The sequence below is a fragment of the Engraulis encrasicolus genome, chromosome 16 (assembly GCF_034702125.1).
Source record: "Engraulis encrasicolus isolate BLACKSEA-1 chromosome 16, IST_EnEncr_1.0, whole genome shotgun sequence".
Taxonomy (NCBI): domain Eukaryota; kingdom Metazoa; phylum Chordata; class Actinopteri; order Clupeiformes; family Engraulidae; genus Engraulis; species Engraulis encrasicolus.
The window spans coordinates 38985424-38997876 of record NC_085872.1 but is presented as its reverse complement, the minus strand read 5'-3'; positions in this window follow the sequence as shown (position 1 = coordinate 38997876).

The window sequence follows — 12453 nt, the reverse complement described above, 5'->3', positions numbered from 1 at the left end:
TGCTTTACATTTCCAAGACTATGACATTTCGGATGGAAACAGGATAATTTACATTCATGTATACAGTTGTTCTGTTCAATATAACAACTGCAACATGAAGTTAGGTTGATGTGTGCACTGGAAAAAAAGGACACATGCTGTTCTTTCAGTTGCATTCGTTTCTGTGGCAACCACCCCTGCAAAGAAGTTTTGTAGTTATGATATTAGTTCAAACTTTCTATTTCCTTACTTTGCCTTGGATTACACAAGGCACTTAATCACATACGTCAAGTGATTTTTTTTCTCAAGTACCCTGAGTAGACATCATAACAGTGGGCAGGAAGCTTGTCTGAATTTAAAAGAAAAATGAAAGAAAAAGAAGAGTCATTCTTGTGCACTTCATCCACAGGGTCAGAATGAACTGTACTCTTTTAGACGTCTCCTGGAGTGACAAGCAGGTGTTGAGAGAAGTTGAAGGCACTTTAGCCCATTCTGCTTTCTGTCCTGTGGGTGCCACACACACACACACGCACACACGCACATGCACACGCACACACACACGCACACGCACACGCACACGCACACACACACACACACACACACACACACACACACACACACACACACACACACACACACACACACACACACACACACAAAGCAAATGGTCAGACATAAAAGCCGTGGGAGCCATGCTTGTTGTGGAAACTGTCACATCCTAAAAAAGGCATCCACATATGGCTGCATTCGCATTGCTATTGACTACTTTCCGACTGCAGGTGTTGGTGATGTGTTGGTCCTGCACAGTGCAGAAGCACTTACACAGCAGTTCATGTTGCACCTCATGTACTGACAAATACATTGTGTATCATTCAATATTATTTAGACTCATGCATGATGGTATGCAGAAAACACAATATCCCATATCACACAAAATGATATAGTGGGCTATCTTACAGCACATTCACAGGCATTTTGAGTTTGTTTGAAATGGTGCATGAGGCGAAAGTGTGAACAATGTACTTCAAAGGAAAGAAGTCTACCGCACACATTCTTGACTTTATGCTCGTTTTATTAGAGCGAACAACGCGTTTCGCCTCAGTGCGTCATCAGGCTCGCTACATTGTGTGAACAATGTACGTTGACATCAGTCACCAGCGAAATGTAACTCCGGTTGCATCCCACGCACCCTCGCGCACGTCACGGAAAGCAGCAGGTGCGAATGTCTCCCCATGGGGCCTCTCAGCACCACCAGAAAAGCCCCTTAAAATGCTCAGGAACACTTTCTGAGCCATTTGCTGAAGCGCTCCAGCATGCATGCCAGCAGTCCCTGTTTTGCAAATAACCCAAGCTACAACAGGGACAAGGACCCCCCGTTCCTTGTCTCACACACCTTATTTTTGTCTGCGCTTTTCTTCTCATAACATCTGTCATATACTGACAATTTCGTGTTGTGACTTTGAAAAGGGACATAGGCCTTTGTTCATTTCTTTGCCTGGTAGTTTTATGTGTTGATGTTTAAGTCTGTCCAATGTTCATATTTCAAGTAAGTTAAATCATATTGCTTATAATAGCTAACACCTCATCAAGGCTTTGAAAGTCTGCAAATGAAACGCAGAGCCCTACCCATTTTTAATTTCCCCATTCAAGGCACTTTTTGTCTTCCTCACTCCAATACGCCTCTGCTTATTAACTGAATGCCATTTGAACAGAATAAAGCTACAATCAATGAATTACCTCCGCCAAGGAGGTTATGTTTTTGGTCACATTGTTTTGTTTGTTTGTTGCTTGTTTGTCTGTCAGCAAGATAACTCAAAAAGTTCTGAATGTATTTGGATGGAACTTTGTTGAGTTGTTGGAAATTACAAAAAGAACAAGTGATTATATTTTGGAGGTGATCCGGATCACAATCCGGAACCAGATTTTTTTTTTTTTTTAGATTTTTCACCACTGCGGAATGGAGCAGATTTTGACACACCATTTTCTAACTTCACATAAAGAGGCAATAAAGAAATAGGGTGTAACATAGTCAAATGTTATATCAAACAGCTTCCTTGGCGGAAGTCTGCACTCTCCTAGTGTATTTCTGGTTAAATAAATGTGTTCAAAATAAATGTTGTTATATTCTATTGTGCTGTGATGATTTATTCTTATTCTCTACTATTGCACATTGCATTCTACAATAGCAACACTAATATAACCTACTTGCATTTCAAATGCTATTGCCATATTCAGCGATAGTTCTGATAAAGATACACGGTTTGTAAGCCATGATCATTCATATCTTTTCTATGAATCCTGTAAGCCTACCAGTGGCCAATCCGTAAAAAAATATCAGTACTACCAGATGGGTAAAAGAAAAGACTGTTATTTTAGTCAAGTCTCCCACCAGGCCACAGAGGGTCCTAACATTTAACATTAGGTGGCTCTCTGACTTTGATGTTCACATCAATCGGGGACATTTGTCGCATCTCAGGTGAATGGAGGCAGCCGAAAATCACTCCTCTGGAACATCTGAGGCTGCAGCACTGCTAAGGCCCGCCACGGTAGTTGTCTTGCTGTCTGCTTTTTGATGCCTTTATCTTGTTAGCATTTGGAGTTCCTTAGGGGTGCCGTGGGTTGCCAGAGTAAGGCCAGTGGGGTGGCTGGAGGCCCTGTGGACCACTGGGGGGATACAGTGCCATGGCAAGCACACCTGCAGCATTCCAAAGACATCCAGCTGCTGGAGGCTGAACATTTACCCACTAATCAGCCTCGCAGAACTCAAAACACGGCACTGCCTTTCAGCCCATTCTTTAGAATTGAGGTGTCAAGTGGGGCTCCATTTGCGGTGATTCACTTACTGCCTGGATATAGCTATTTTTGCCCTACTATTACCTCTCCACATTGAACAATTCATGGTTCAATCAAAATCTGAAAAGTAGCGCTAGAGTGGTGAATTTAAAGTCGCCTGGCCAAGTAGTTTAAATGGTTTTCTTTTAACTTGTCATTATTTTACTTTTACATTTATGGGCCGCAAAGGGAGCATTACATGATGGACATGCATATAGAGAAAAAAAGATGCATTTGTGAACGTATTTATACATACTGATTTGGTAGGCTTTGGACATCTGCTCTAAATGCATAGATGAGAGTACAGTAATCATGAAATTTTGCAATTGGAGGAGACATTCCACCACATTTTAAAATTGAATGACTGAAAATTGAATGACTGAAGCATCTTATGTTGTGACAGAAACCCAATGAGAAAAAAATGTCATTCAATTTAAAGTACCATAGTGGTGTACCAAGTAGTGAACTTCAACATGTACTCGAGAATGGTCTGTAGGTCAGCATTTAAGGTCACTATCTGATTTAGCTGGCCTGAGAATGAGTGTGTTATTTTGAGTTCTTTAAGCAAAGACGGCTGGATGTTTCAGGAGCTGAGTAGGCTTAAATGATACTGTATCTGTGTGCAAGTTATATTTTTCACTTTATGTCTGTACATTCGTACTGCATGTGCTTCTTTTTGCTTCCTTGGCCATGTGAGCCAAGAAAGGATATGGTAACACTTAGGCCTAATGGGTACAGGAAATGAAAGATTGTTCTTAGTTATATCCTCTCTGTGATATGATCTTGTCTACCCAAATATCCAAAGCAGTTTTTCAGCAATTTGTCCCAGCAGGTATAGACTTGATCTGACTGTGTGCACCTGAACGCGATAGCCTGGAGAAATAAAAGCAAGCATCCACTTTCACCACTTCTCATGAGCTCCACATAGGAGACCATTACCCAGCCTCGGGCTTATTCAATGTGCTAGTGGAAGTCACAAAGGGGGAAGTTTGACGGTATTTTAAAGCACTCAGTAGTCCTGGAGAAAGTTTATGCCTCTGAGGTCTAGGACACGTTATCCTGGTAGTCAGGCGGAGACGAACCAGCTGCCTAAGGAGTTGACAGAGAAAGGGCCCATCATCATGGCGGCCAGTACCGTAACAGCAGGCAGAGCAGCGGTCCCCTGTCGCACAGCTTGCAGTGATCAGGGGATGGACATGACATCACTTCAGACCATGGTTTTACTCGGCGGGGTGTCCTCAAGCAGAGCGAGGTTGGCGTCGTTCTTGACAGCCGCGCCCTGGGTGCTCAGGGCGATATCTTTAGGCTATATGAGAGCTGCGGCCCACCCGTAGACGCTCACGTTTCAGAGCTACTCTGGTTACCTGGGCAACAAAGCAACAACAAACTTGGTCAAAACTGAGAGCCCTTGGTCGTTCCGTTGGCTCTCTGATGAAGAGAAATCTCTCTCAGACTCATAACTCCAAATCAGGATGGAGAAATAGGCCCCGTTAGACCTATTACCCACAAGCAATTTAAACTGTTCCTGCTTGGCAGTTTTAATTTTCTCTGCATGAGTTGGGCTTTCAAATCCCCATCAGGAAACAGTGGAAGCAGAGATGTGACATTATGGACATGCTGTTGAAGTGGTTGACTATTGGACTAATTGTATATTTGGATGTTTTTAATGAACATCTGGATGATAGCTGATTGCTTTGTTAACGTGGTCATATATTGAATATTTGAATGTAGAAAAGTGCAGACGCGTCCACAAGATGGAATAAATATATGCTTAAGTACTTTGAATTGTGATCTGTCAATGAAATCTACATAAATTGTACTGTGAATGATTTATAGTGTTTAGTTAAGTATGGTTTCTTCCTATCCTCTGGGCCATGTTCAATTGTACTTTGTGTCCTTGGCTACTCAGCAGCGTCACAGTCTCACTTACAGTCTCACTTACACTTACTTTAGTTTATTTCCTTCAATGGGATCACGTAAGAAGTCCCTTGCAAATTCAATAAATTACCCTGAAGGGATTTTGGAATTACTTACCTTATGTGGGGAGTAAATGAGGAGGAAAATCGGCAGGAAAAAAAACATATACAGTACAGTATACAAGTATTTAAACCGGCATGCATTACGGCTAGCTTAGACTTAGAATCTAGTCTTTTTATATTTAGACTGCTATAAAGAAAGCAACGTTACTAAGTCCTTCAGGAGTTCTTTTCTATATTTCATGCCTTTTGTCAGGATAATCCATCAGTTCTACTTTTAGATAAGGCATGAATTGGAGCAGTCAGAGATGTTGCCATGCTTCCATTATTAACATTTTCACAGTTCTTGCCTACTTCGGGTGAGGAGAATGCAAGATGTCACTCTGAGAGATCACTGTCAACTTGACATGCATTTAATCTCAGCAAGATAGTAGCAGCATTCTGGTACCATGTCAGGTATTTGATGCCCCATGTGCTTCATTTCTAAAAATGTAAAATGTTAAATCCATGTGATGTTATATTACAACAATTTTACCATTGTTGTTTTTTTCAACCCATTTAATAAAAAAAATGTATTAAAAAAAAACCTGTTTAATCTGTTTTCCAAAGTAACATTTTATCATTTTTTTCAAAAGCATACCCATCCAATCATTTGCAGACAAACAATCAGACATTTGGCCATATCTCAGAAGCATCTTAGTATACATGGACATTTATTTTGAGAAAGTCAATATATTTCGTGGCTCCTTACAGTGCAACTTTCTGTGAGAGATTTTACATTAATTTTTTCACTTAGGCCTAATCTGATAAGATTATCTGAAACTCTCTGGCAGGGAGTCTTTCTCCACTGGCCACTCATTAATGTGCGTATTTAGTTGCTTAAATATTTATGCACATAGGAATATAACATTTTGGTACTTTCATTAATTTTATACCGATGCTTGCAGGCAGAAATAAACTTGTGAAAATCATAATTTACAAATTAATGGAGATTTGCATTTACAGCTCACATTAGGTTTAGTATCATGCTCTGTGTTGAAGCCACATTCATCAATAGCCTCAGTGCCCTTTGACTGTCCCCCAGGGGAGGCGAGCGGAGGGAAGCAGCCTGAAACAGGTGCAGCGGCAGGACAGTCATGCTCTGCTCACAGACACAAGGAGGACCAGGGGCCCCCCAAAAGTGCAGGAGGCTCTGGTACAGTCTTGGTGGGGGGTTTAACCCATTGATGCCTAAAGCACCTGCAAAAAAAGACTGCTGAATGCCTAAGCCAGCAACATCCAGCATCAATGGGTTAAAAGAGGTGGCTCACATAAGGCTGGACAGGAAATGACTGAGGTTACTTCAGAGGACCAACATTAAACAGCATTAGCCTAGATTTAAAGGGGTTCCCTCCCAACACGGGCCTCCGCTCCTTTGTCAACCAACCATAAAATAGCAGTGGCACTGGACCACATAGTGTGGAATGTGTTCCATTTGAACGGCTCTGCTTCAGCAAATTGAAAACCCTATAGTTTGTCATGTACTCGCCGCCCGTCTGTCCTCGACTGGAATGTAGACTTGATTAGTGTTAAATCTATGTTTAATGTCACAGGTTTTTTCACACACCATGTTACATACCCGATGGGTTGGTGGGGACACTCATTTTAGCCCCACTGCACATGTGCTTGGATTTCTCTGTAGCACTCTGTAGAGTTGATTTAGATGAAGCTCCCTACAAGCAAGCATACATTAGTGTTGCTGGTATTCGAAAGGGGATTGACTAGATAAAAGAGGCCCTTCGTTCCTGCATTTTGCGAGCACCTCACAGGCTCCCGTGTCCACTCATCTCCTTCATTTGCTCCAGAATGTATTTGTTTAGCTGTTCTCCCAGGGCTCTATATTACCTGTCCAGATGTGTGGCAGGCTCATCTATCACCGTTGGCCTAGGCTTACAGATCCTGTCCCCCCAGCATGTGAGACGTCTGTCCATGCCGTGTGGCTCCTCATACCACAACCGTCACAAATACATTTTTTTTCTTTTTCTTCTTCACTGGAGTGGCCATGCGCTGTGTGACATTTGGCGTCCTGCTGCTACACCCAGTCCAGCTGTTGTCTGTTGGGAGCGCCGTGGTTCTTCAAGGACACACATCACTAGCTCTGTAAAAGGCTTTCCTGCAGTCTGGAGATACATTCAAGCCCACACACACACGCACACACGCGCACACACACACACACACACACACACACACACACACACACACACACACACACACACACACACACACACACACACACACACACACACACACACACACACACACACACATACACACACTCACACTCACACTCACACACACACACACACACACACACACCTCACATCTGCAGCCATAATGGTTTGTTGGTGTTTTCTTTTTTTCCCTTTTTCCCCTTTTCTGTGTGCATGCTGGACAGCATGCTGTGTGTGTACATATGTAGATCTGTACGCTTGGCTTACACCACCTTGACAGTGAAATGAATGCTGTAGGTTGGCTGCAATGTAAAATGGAGGAGAAAAACACTCCCCACTCCTCCTTCCCCCCCCAAGTTCATTGTCAGTGAGACAAAGAAAAATAGTTTCTTTAGCGACTCATTTAAGACAGTGATATTATTATTATGCAAATGTCGACAGAGCAGGGAGTCATTATTTTTGATTGTGTTCTCCATTCCACACCAACGAATCTGAGGTAATTGTGCGCTCTGGCTTTGGGTACGTCGCCAGTCTATCATGTGCGGTGTCAAAAGTTCACATTAGTGTGATGTATGAATGTGGAGCGATGGGATATCTATGACTGCACACAAACACACGTTTTTCCCGACCCCACGCTCAAACAAAACAACAATGGCAAAACATTTCACGGAGACACAAGCCATTGAGGAAATGTCCTGCTCTTAATTAGAATTTGTTGGTTTGTGCATGACAGCGCAACGGACACCACATGACTAATTGAGCTAGGTAAATTGTGTTATGATGCTAAAAATGTAGCATGAGGAAGTCATCTACAGGTCAGCATCACTGTCAGTTTGTATTATGAAGTAGCATGGAGTAGTATGGTGGAACTCCCACTTGCTTCTCATACAAATACAAACAATGTCTCCACTATAGGTTGTTGAGGTGAAGCATCATGGTAGCCTAATTTTTTCACCATTAATGTCAGAATTATTTTCTCTCGTAATTCCTGGTTTTTCTTTTCTTTATCAGTGGAGCTCTGATTGGACCCCCTACAGCACACGTCTGACTAGGCTACAGCATGTGCACATGCGATATTAATTAATAAAGAATGCATGAAAAATCAATTATGCTAATAACATGTTTGTCATTCTTGCCTCCCTGAAATGTTGCATGTCAATGAACTGGTAGAACTACTAAAATATGCCTGAAAAGGCAAAATATTTTCCTGTTTTAATGTTAAAACAAATGTCATTCGGGTTAGCCAATATCTAGTACATTTTATGGCTTTGTTTGTGCGTCACGTGCCCAAAATGACTTTAAAACTCTTTTCCTCTTCCCCAGTATTTGCCTATTGGCACAGTTAGACAGCATTTTCCTTGAGGTACTCCTTCAGCACTGTTTTTCCTTCGAATTTAGCCTGTGCCTGAAGATCAGGAGTCTCACTAAATTCAAATAGCATTCCGGGTGCCATTTTCTTTTCCTTTCCCCTCTTTCTGTCTTTTTTTGGTGTGCGCTCATTATTTCTTACTCCACAGGAGGCTCCTCCCACACCCAACGCTTGGCCAATCAGCGGCCTCTCCCCCACTGTTTCCCAATTCTCTTTTCTCACCCTAGCAACAGGCCAGAACACCAGTGGTTGGTAACCCCTTTTTGTGAATTTCTTCCCCAAACTGAGCAGGCTCTGCCACCACCACCACCACCGCTACCACCACATGCACGCACGCACGCACGCACGCACACACACAAATCCCGCTCTCTCTTTCTGGATCCTTGCTCTCTGCGTCTCTTTCTCTCTTTATGTCTCTCTCCCCCTCTCTCTCTGCTCTCTCTTTCTCTCCCTTTGTATCTCTCACTCCTGCTCACCATCACTTTCCCATTCTCTTCCTCACTTTAATCTTTTTTCTCCCTTTAATTCTCTTCGTCTTTCTTTTAACAAAGGCCAATTATGCTCATTTAATAGCAGGAGAAATGTCATGCTGTCCATGCCCCAGAAATGTGCTCTCCTACAGCTGCGGCTATACACAGGCCATTGTGCTGCCCGGCCCTCTGTCGGACGGCTGTTTGTTCCCCTGCCTGGTTCGCCAGCAACAGGGTTTGACATGGGGCACAGCAGCTAGAGTGCAGCCCTGCTGACTAAATTGGCTCTGACAGAGCATTGCAAAGCAGAGAATGGACACTCGAGCCCTGCGCTGGAGAGAGCAAGACCAGAAGACCAGCGAGAACAGCCGAGAGAGAGAGAGAGAGAGAGAGAGAAAGAGAGAGAGCATAAAAGGACGGTGGAAAGGGACCTAGTCCCTGATTATTTCTGTGTAAAGTCTGGTTGGAGGGGCTTCAGGATGATAGCGATGAGGCTGCTGGCAGGTAGCGGCTGTCCCCAGGCAGCAGTGCAGTGGCGCAGCGCAGCTCACAGCACAGGCCACAGGATGGGCCCCGCACCACAGGGCACCACCTGGGCAGCCAGACCACCAGCTGACCCCAGGAATGCTCTCTCAGAAATTCATCGTCCGCATTAAGCCCTTGCACAAAGACAGCACGGAAGATGAAAATAGCTTCCCATGTCTTTTACAGTATGTTGTTTCAATAGTTTGAAGACAAGCTGAAGTGGTTGCATTGATTTGTTTTCCCAATGTGTATTTTATTTAATATAAAATGTATAAAGTTTGTATTGAGGCATTATACTACATCTTTCTTGGAGTGTTCTATACTGTTCATTAAATCAATTTCCCCACTGCCTATCATCGGTACAGGTACGCTACTACAGCGTGATTTAATACAGTCATAGAGGAATGAACAGATGCCAAAAAGAATGTATTTTATTGCAGTATTAGACGTTACAGGGTTTTATTGTAGTTGTTTGATCATGGTGTATTCACTCATCTTACATTTATCCGATTTTATAGAACATATCTTTCAAATATTCATTACTTGTCATCATTTCACTTAAGTGTCCGTCCATGCACACTTGTGTGCTTACAGATGAGAGAGAGAGAGAGAGAGAGAGAGAGAGAGAGAGAGAGAGAGAGAAAGTGAGAGAATGTGTTCCCATGTCTAGCTGACTATACTCTCTTCACTCTCACTAAGAGAAAGCCAGTTTCCACAAGAGTCTTACTCCTCTCTTTGCATTAATAACCAAGTAGTGGTCAGAGACCAAAGATTCCTACCAGTCTCTTGCTCTCTTTTTAACACCCATACATGAAACAGCGCTCTGAAACGTCTGTGAAGCTCTAATTGTAAGGAACAAAGTTTCATTGTCCTGGGAAACCAATTCCAACTCAATTATCTCCACTCCCCGCTGCTCCGGCCCTGTGTTGTGGTTGATCAAGTAGCCCCTACGAGCTCTCTCTCATCTGCTCCAAGAGAGAGGGGGAAGAGAAGCCTTTACAATGTAATTATTATACCTATTCAGTGTTTCCCACAGAAATTTTGGAAACTATGGGGGCAACCGGGATTTTTTTTTTTTTTTGGGGGGGGGGGGGTCTTTTCACGCGGGCCTTTATTTCCGGGGGTGTGAGCGTGTATTCACGCTGTGTAAATGCAAAATCACAAAACAATGAGTACAGCATGACATTGGCGCATGGAGAAACTATAGGCCTAGGCCTACATTTCAGCCATTTATATTGAATGAACACAGTTTCATTTGTCCCTCATGCAGGGGTGTATGTAATGAAAAAGATAATAGGAGCAAAGATAAGAATGTAAGAGTACTGTGAAATTGTTAACGCATAGACAAAAAGGGTCTAAGAGGGTAGGCTATGCCTTTTCCCCACACACACAAAGGCGTACACATTCTACATGAGGGGTGCTGGTCACAGGGCCAGTTTTTCAAAATTCCTCCCATTAAAAGGGCTGAACAACATATTACACATTTATGTCTATATTCACATTCATTACACATTCATTTCTATATGCAGCCTGATGTCTCCTCTGCCATGTCAATGAAGGCCTGTCACCTAACTCATTACAACTGTAAAACAAAGCCTGGGGAGTGTTAGTAAACTCATCCCAACAGTCCCTTTTTTATTGCTCCCAAACCCAAGTTAACTACAACAACTTGACTAGACTTTTGATTCCTCTGTCTTTCAAGCACTTGTGGTTTTCTGTATAGGATGTATGTATTCCAGGAGGAAAACGCGAAGGAAATCGTAATTCAAATCGTTTTAAGAAAAACGGAAATCGTTAAAAAAAAAAAAAAAAAAAATAAAAAAAAAAAAAAATTTTTTTTTTTTTTTTTTTTTTTTACATTTTCGGAAACTATGGCGGCCAAATTTAAACTATGGCGGGCCGCCATAGTTTCCTCAATGTATGGGAAACACTGCTATTTTTTATGAATATGTAAGACACTGTGTGTGTCACCTGGACGTCTGGCAGCAGCTCTCTCCATAGATTTTTTTTTTTTTGCGTGTGCCATTTTCCTGCTTAATTATTGGCAATCTGTTTATAAAAGCCAGTGTGCTTTTGAAGAAATCATGTCAAATTTTGTGACCTAGCCTTAACTGTTTTTTCCTGGCAGCTTTTTGTCTTATTCAGCGAGTGTATTGCCTTGTTTAGTTGCTCGAATGCTGCCACAGTAGTCATGTGAAATTTTTACATTTGATTAATTTGCTCATTTGATTTTTACATTTTGCTCTAAATGTAAACAAGGATGAACTGATACCATGCTCAGCGTCATTTATGTCCCTGAAAATAATAATATGATTTGAAAAATTATCGAGATTAATAATTGAAATGAAAGCAGCAAACACCTCCAGCAAGGAGTGTGTTTTTAGTAGGCAATAACTCTACGAACTATTCTCCTGGCTGTACTTACCTAGCAACATGTAGAAGATGTTGCCTCTGGTTTTATGACCCAATTTCTTTGTTATTTTGTTTTTGGTGCAGTATAATGTGCCTTTGTCTCTTAATAATCTCTGGCTAAGTGGTAATTGCTCTATTGACGGCATGACTGTACAACTTTGACACATCATTATTCACACTTAACCACCTGACCTGGAACAAATGTTAAAGCAATTACTACTAAGAGCTTTTCCACCAGGAAATGATGGCAAACTCTGGTCTTAAAGCACCACAATACCAATGCTTGTCTTCATCAGCCATTAGAGAAAGTGAAAGTTCGCCCCCCTCAACTCAAATTCAGTCTTTTCCGTTTGGTTTTGGTTTATTAAATATAATGTTGCTGCGGCAGTATGTCAGCTCTTGTTAATCTGATAACATTTGTTTCGATGGAGCAAATTAACATGAGGGCAGTCTATAAAGCTGCCAGGGATTTCAACTTTTTTGCGGCAAGTACTCTTTCTTTCTTCTTATTATTCGATATTTACACGTGGCTGTTATAATAGTGCTGCATCTCAGTGTCAATGAAACATGGCGAGGAATCGCACATGCAAATTGTAAAGAGTGAGTAGCAGGGAGGTGCTGTTTGATGAATATTTCATAACCTCTGAGTGTGCAGATATACTCTGTTCGGCTCAGAAATA